The following is a 6,837-nucleotide window of genomic DNA, read 5'->3' as shown; positions in this document are numbered from 1 at the left end:
AATTAATATTATAATACTTATTATTTTTTTTTATTCGCTTCTAGTGATAAGCAAAGCGTTAGAAATTAAAATCCCATTTTTAGTGGTTTTTCGTAATTTGTCGGTGCTTTTTCCCGTGGCATTAAATAACTATTCAGAAAATCAAAAAATTACCTTTCTAAAGTACCATCTTGATCCAATTTGCTAAAATATAAGATACTATAATATGATGGAATCGAAGCACTCCTTCTGGTAGAAATATCGTTTGCAGGATAAAAAAAAAAATGAATAAATAAAAATAAACATCATAATTATTGTAAAACCACTAAATCTCTCACTCCGCTCAGAATTAAATAATGATTTTAATTATTTTTTTGTAATTTATAATATTAATTCAACTTACAGGCTATAGTAAAATATAATAACAATATAAAGTATCCAGACTGACAAACCTTCTCCGCTCAGAATCGTTTTTGGAATACAATGATATGATATCGTTGAATTCAAATTTAATACAATCCTTTATACAGTGACCAACTTGTAACCTACTGTACAGCTGAGCGACATTCACTTACCCACGTTTTTAATTTTTGAGTCTGACATGATGGTTTAGGGGCAGTAAAACTGCTTCGATTTTCTTCAACAGTACATTGTTCGATGGGAGATTTAATCTAGTTGTTACATAATATGGGAAATCATTTTAATTTCCAATAGTTTTATAAAGCACCGGGAAAAACAACATCCAAATTAAGGAAAAAACGAGAATTTTTACGCAAAATCTGTTTTCTACAAAATCAATATTGGTTTTTGGTGTAACTCTAAAACAAATGTACTTACATGAAATTTTCACCGGTCGTTTATATTTGAATTTTCTATTCACGATAACATTTTCAAAATATTTTGATTTTTTTTGAATTGTTTAGGAACATATTCTGTTTCCAATTTTCTTAGTATATTTTTCTATGAATGTCATTAAAACTTTATTTGTTGTTTAAAAAAGCTTGAAAATTTAATACAAGGCTTCTATTATATTGTTACAATGACATTTGGAAAATATTAAAAATCCTTAGTCACTGTTTTTATTTATAAGCATTTAAAGTTCAAATCTTGACAAAATACAAAAAAATCACGAAAATTAGCAAATTATTATAAGTTAAGAATTCATACAAATTTTTCGTTTTAAATCTAAGATTTGAAAATGTAATACAAGATTCGTCATAAGTTTGTCTACTAACTCAAAAAAAAAAAAATTTCTATTAGAATGAGAAGTTAAATTTTCATGAGCGTCTGAAAATCATATTTTTACAATATTGGATATTCACTCGATTTCTCATGTAGTGATTTAGTTTTTTTTCTATAATTATCAATAAAATGTATTTACGGTCTAAAAGGTGACGACAGACACAAAAAAAATATGATTAAAAAAAAAAAATAAAACACTTATCGTTGTAAAATCAATATATTTATCGCTCCGCTCAGAATCTAAAAGATAACATTGAGTTTCCAAACATCGGGATGAACACTCAGAAACCATTTTATCCAACTAGGATATTTAAATATAATTTATACGCTCAAGTTATTTATAATTATTATAATCAGGTTTCGGTACTTATAGCACTTAAAAACCACAATAGGTAATAAGTGCTATAATGTATGCAGTAAAAACCCTAGAATATGCATTTAATAATTTTATTATTAGGTATTTATTTTAATCATTGTTAACTTGTTTCTTGAATTTGACAGTGCATTTTTTTATTCTTTAACTGCAGAGTGTAACGGATTGAACTGACTTTTGGAATAACTTTTGTTCTAATCAATATTTAATTTTTTTTTTTATATATGATTTATTGTCACTTGCGCTACACATATATTATGAAAAATAATATTTTTATTTTATAACTGAAAATAAAAAATTTGAAATTTGATATAATTTTTCTTGGATATATTCAAAATAACCGATTTGTGAATCTGATTATACGAACAATTTCGATACTAAAAACATATATCTAAGTCAAGTAGTTATTCGTATTCTACAATATTATATTATACTATGCACTTACTTATGTAGGTACTTACGTAACACTCAACCATCACATAATTTATTTTCCCAGATACTTGCGAAAAGAAGTTTCTTTTCAAAAATACTTATAGTATACTTATAGTACTTATAGTGTATACTTATGTCATAAGCACAATATACAGCAATAACAATTATTTTTCTCTTATATTCCTTAAAACCTTCTCAAAGGTTTTTTTTTAAAAATACCTATCAGATCTAGAAAATCAGAACCATTCAAAATATTAATTTATCTTACAAACAAAATAGGAGTATATTATTATTAAACTAAAGCTCAATGGATAAAAATTTGTAAATGTAAAATTGAAGTACAAAAGTATTTTAGTGTATAATTTTTACTTATTTATTGGTTAAATTACACTTTTCTTATAATTCAATAACATTAATTTCACAAAATGTTCATCGCTAATATAATGTAACCACGGTATTTTGTGAACATTTGGCTCTTTATATTGAAAACATTCTACGGAAATACTACTTGGAAGCGAAGTGTTATATTTTATGAGTATGTTTGTAATTATAGAACGTATTTAATTTAATGACATAGAATACATGTATTATGACTTTTTGAAAAGTGTCCGAAAATATTTCGCTAGGTAAGATATTTTAAACACTATAGACAACTGGCGGCCCGCGAGCCTTTTTTATCTGGCCCGCGCTACATTTTCAAATTACTTCATATAATTTTATTATACTATTATTTTCGTCGTGTCTTGTAGTAATTTTTAAAAAGCTTAAAAAATAAATTTTGAAGGACCTTTTTTTTTGCTTTCTCCTATACACTGCGGCCCGCTAGATTTTAAAGTACTTAAAGCCCATCCCTACTATAGAGGTATAGATATTACAGTTGATTAAGAGTTTTAATAGAAAAATTTGTTTGTCACAAATTTAAGATTATTTATCAATTATTAGGATATGTGTATACTACATTTGATACAACACCAGATTAAGTAAAAATATTGTTGTAAATATTTTAAATGTTTAATTGTTGTGAAAGTCCATTAAAGCTATTGATCAATGAAATCAGTGCAAAATAGCACCCAAACGAAATCGACAATGCATATCTACTAAAATCGCTCAATTATGAATGATATTAGGTACACTGGTTGTATTGTCAAAAAACACACATTTAAAGCACATTATTTATTTATTATGTATAATTCTATAAAAATTAAAACATCGAAATAAAATATCAGTTTCCTGATAATGTAAATTGGCTATTATGAATCTACATACTATATTAAATACTTATACAATAAGTTAATATTTTAATGTCAACAATATTGTAACTATGTAGGTACCTACCGGTAAATAACGGACGGACTGGGTCAAGGGGATATAAGTTGTTCTAAACCATTATGTTTAGAAACCTAAATAGTTTTTTATATTTTGTCATCCACATATTTTTTTTTTAATATTTTAAATTATACAGATACTTAATTTCAAGATGCAAACGGGGGTGACCTTTACCTATGTACAAGTCTCTAGTATTTTATTAAAAGTTAACACGTATGAACCTTTGGCTATAGGCATAGGCGGATATTGGGGGTGGGGGGGGGGGTACTTGGGGGCTTAAGCCCCCCTAAATGTAACGAACCACACTAGATGTCAAAATAAATTGTGTATTTTAATATACCTACATAAACTTGGTGCCTCTGCTATAATAAAGTAGGAGTACTGAGTGCCCACTAGTTAGTAGGTTGAAGCGTTTAAAAATGTATGTTTATTCTAATGGATAAGACAAAAATGTTAAGCCCCCCCACGGATGTGACCAAATATCCGTTTATGGCTATAGATATTACTGCCCATCTAGTGTCTACACTTATATGTTTTGAATTAAATTGATAGGTATGTATTTTTTTTAAGTTTTTTTCAAAAGTTTCTTATGGCGATAAAAGATTCTTTTTTTACAAACAAACACCACAATTTTACTATAAACGATTGTGAAGCTGGTGATTATAAATGATATAAAAAATCGTAAGTAGACATTTGAAAAAAAATCCTGACATGAAAATTTGAATAAATGTGGATAAGAATGCTCGGCCAATAACACTATAGACTATAATGTATAGCATAAACAATTATTATTATTATTATTAGGTACTGATAATATCACGATTTATATGACTGTTTTTTCTTTGCAGTGTAAACAGCAAACAAAACAAAACAAAACATAAACATTTTTCGTAATAAATGTTTCCATTTTCTTATTTTGGTGTAAACAGTAAGTTGCTGTTTTGTCACTGTTTCTTATTTGTCGCCAAACACGCAATTATGAATTTGATGCTGTTTTATCCTTGCTTTCTGTTTTGTCTCCTTGTTGTGAACCCGGTATTAAAAGGCGTGAGTTTTACTGGTTATTATCTCGTTAGCTGTATTGAATATTTAATTTGAACATAAAGAATTTTGGTTACATTATTTTCTTTTACATTTTTATACTCTCTATGAAGCTTGGGCATAAACGCGTTAAAATTTAAAAGTTAAGTTAATTTTAACTTTTAACTTAAATTTTTAAAATTTAATTTTCATTAACTTAATTCTTAACTTAACTTATTTTATTTGATATACACTTAATAAATAACGAGTTACTTTTAATCGAATTAAAGTTAAGTTAATTTATAAATTATTATATTATAAATATAATAAAAATAAAAATTATTATTCATATTACAATATAACCATTTACCAGAATAGGAAATTACAAATATAGTTAAATTAATTTCTTGTTTCATTAACCAGAATTCTTAAAGAAAAATAACTCAATTAAATACATATAGATATAGCAATAGCCAATTATGTTATAACACATACCTAGGTTAGGAGCAATGGAGCATATAGGTACCATACTTACCCCTATGGTAACGGGCATATTTTAATAATAATAATTAATAAATACTAATAACTAATAAATAATATGATATTATTTAATTGTACTGATATAGATACAAATCAAAAATGTACAACTCTCGAGTACATATTGTAAAATATTTTCGGCATAAATAGGTTATTTTTAAATTAAAACTAATTGGGTTATGCTCATATAGGTATAGGTATTTATGTCTCAAATGTTTATATTTATGAAAAGTCAATATTGTCAGTAGACAAAATAGTCATAGCCCACAATGGGTTCACTTTTCGTTCTCGGATTTCTCAGCACGCAAGAATTACAATACCGTGTTTTTAGTTTTTGTGTAACTATTATGTGATTATCAGGGTCCAGTGAAATACGTTTATTTTTTTGATTAAATTATTAAATTATGGAATTTTTAATTTTTAATTCTCTCAAAAGTCAATACATATTCAGTCTACACTAACTGGAGACTTGGTCTGTGTAATATGTATAATACTTATCTGTATTAAAAAATCAAAATATTGTATTTGTTTCGGCATTTTAAATTTTGTATGCTTTTCGTACCTATACTACATATTAATTTTATTAATTCAGTTTTTTTTTTTTATATATATCACTTAATTTTCAGTACGTAAATATTTATTATTTGAATTAATTTTTTTTTCACATCGTGAAGTAATAATAGTGCTTTTTTATTTTCAGTGTTTGCTTTATCTATAATAAAGTAGGTACGACATTTAAACTCGTGTTAAGCAGGTATTATACAAATTAAATTGTTTGTTGTTATTTAATGGATTATCATTTTTATACGATTTTTCGTTAAACAGGTATTTTTAGGTATAAAATTTAAGGTATAATATTTAATATTTGGTTGATACTCTATTGTGTTTTCGTCAAAATTAATGTTGGCTTTTAACTTTAAATTCGCAGACGCAAATATCTAACTAGTTATTCTCTAATCTCTATTGAATAGGTAACTATAATGGAGTCCCTATAAGTACTTATATACACCGTCTTAAGTTGTGCGTATATAAGTAGTGGAAATCCACCGATGAGTGACATATTTAGAATTCACTCTTTTATGCTTAAATGATTGGTGCTATTTTATTTTATATAGGTAGTTAAAATGAAATGGTGTTACAATACCTATAATGATATATTTGCAAATAGTAAAAGAAGAATGGATTCCTATTATATTGTATAGTACACCATAATATTTGTAACTCGAGAGTGAACATTTTTCTGTAGTGAGTGTGTGTATAGGTAGTATAAAAGTTGTCTGTCCGCATATTCCGGACCACGAGCAATTTTTTTAAATGAACGTATAGGAGGGGTGCATTGTTTTATTACCTATATATATATATATATGATTTCGACACGCCCACCTAAACACGGTAGATGACCGACTGATGCACTATGCGTTGATTCGTCTCTCTAATCTACTGTGTAAGCCTCCCTAGGGCGTGTTCAAACGCAGTTTCTGTTTGTGGGCAACGGTGACGATGTCACTTCCCCGCACCATGCTACGCCACGAATTCGATGACCACCCAAAATATTCTTTTTTCTCAGCGTTCGTTAATGTGAACGATTGTCATAATAATATTATAATAAAATAATAATAAAATATAATAATATATTAATATAAGTATGTGTATAGGTATGCCGTACGCGTCTTTGTGAAATATTTTATCTTATATTAACATATTATCTACCTTCCCACACACCATTTTAAGGACGAAAACCAAAACGCGGTATTTCCAAAATTTCGAAAATCGAGTTAAATCCCAAATAACGAATGTATATTCTAAGAATCTTAATACAACATTTTGATAGCAATATCAACATTTTGAAACAAGTTCAATAATATTGTGCGTACATTGTTATAATGTTCTCGCTTCATTAATGGTCCGCTTTTTTTATATTTTGAGAA

The sequence above is a fragment of the Acyrthosiphon pisum genome, chromosome X (assembly GCF_005508785.2).
Source record: "Acyrthosiphon pisum isolate AL4f chromosome X, pea_aphid_22Mar2018_4r6ur, whole genome shotgun sequence".
Classification (NCBI taxonomy): domain Eukaryota; kingdom Metazoa; phylum Arthropoda; class Insecta; order Hemiptera; family Aphididae; genus Acyrthosiphon; species Acyrthosiphon pisum.
Note: the sequence above shows the minus strand (reverse complement) of the source record.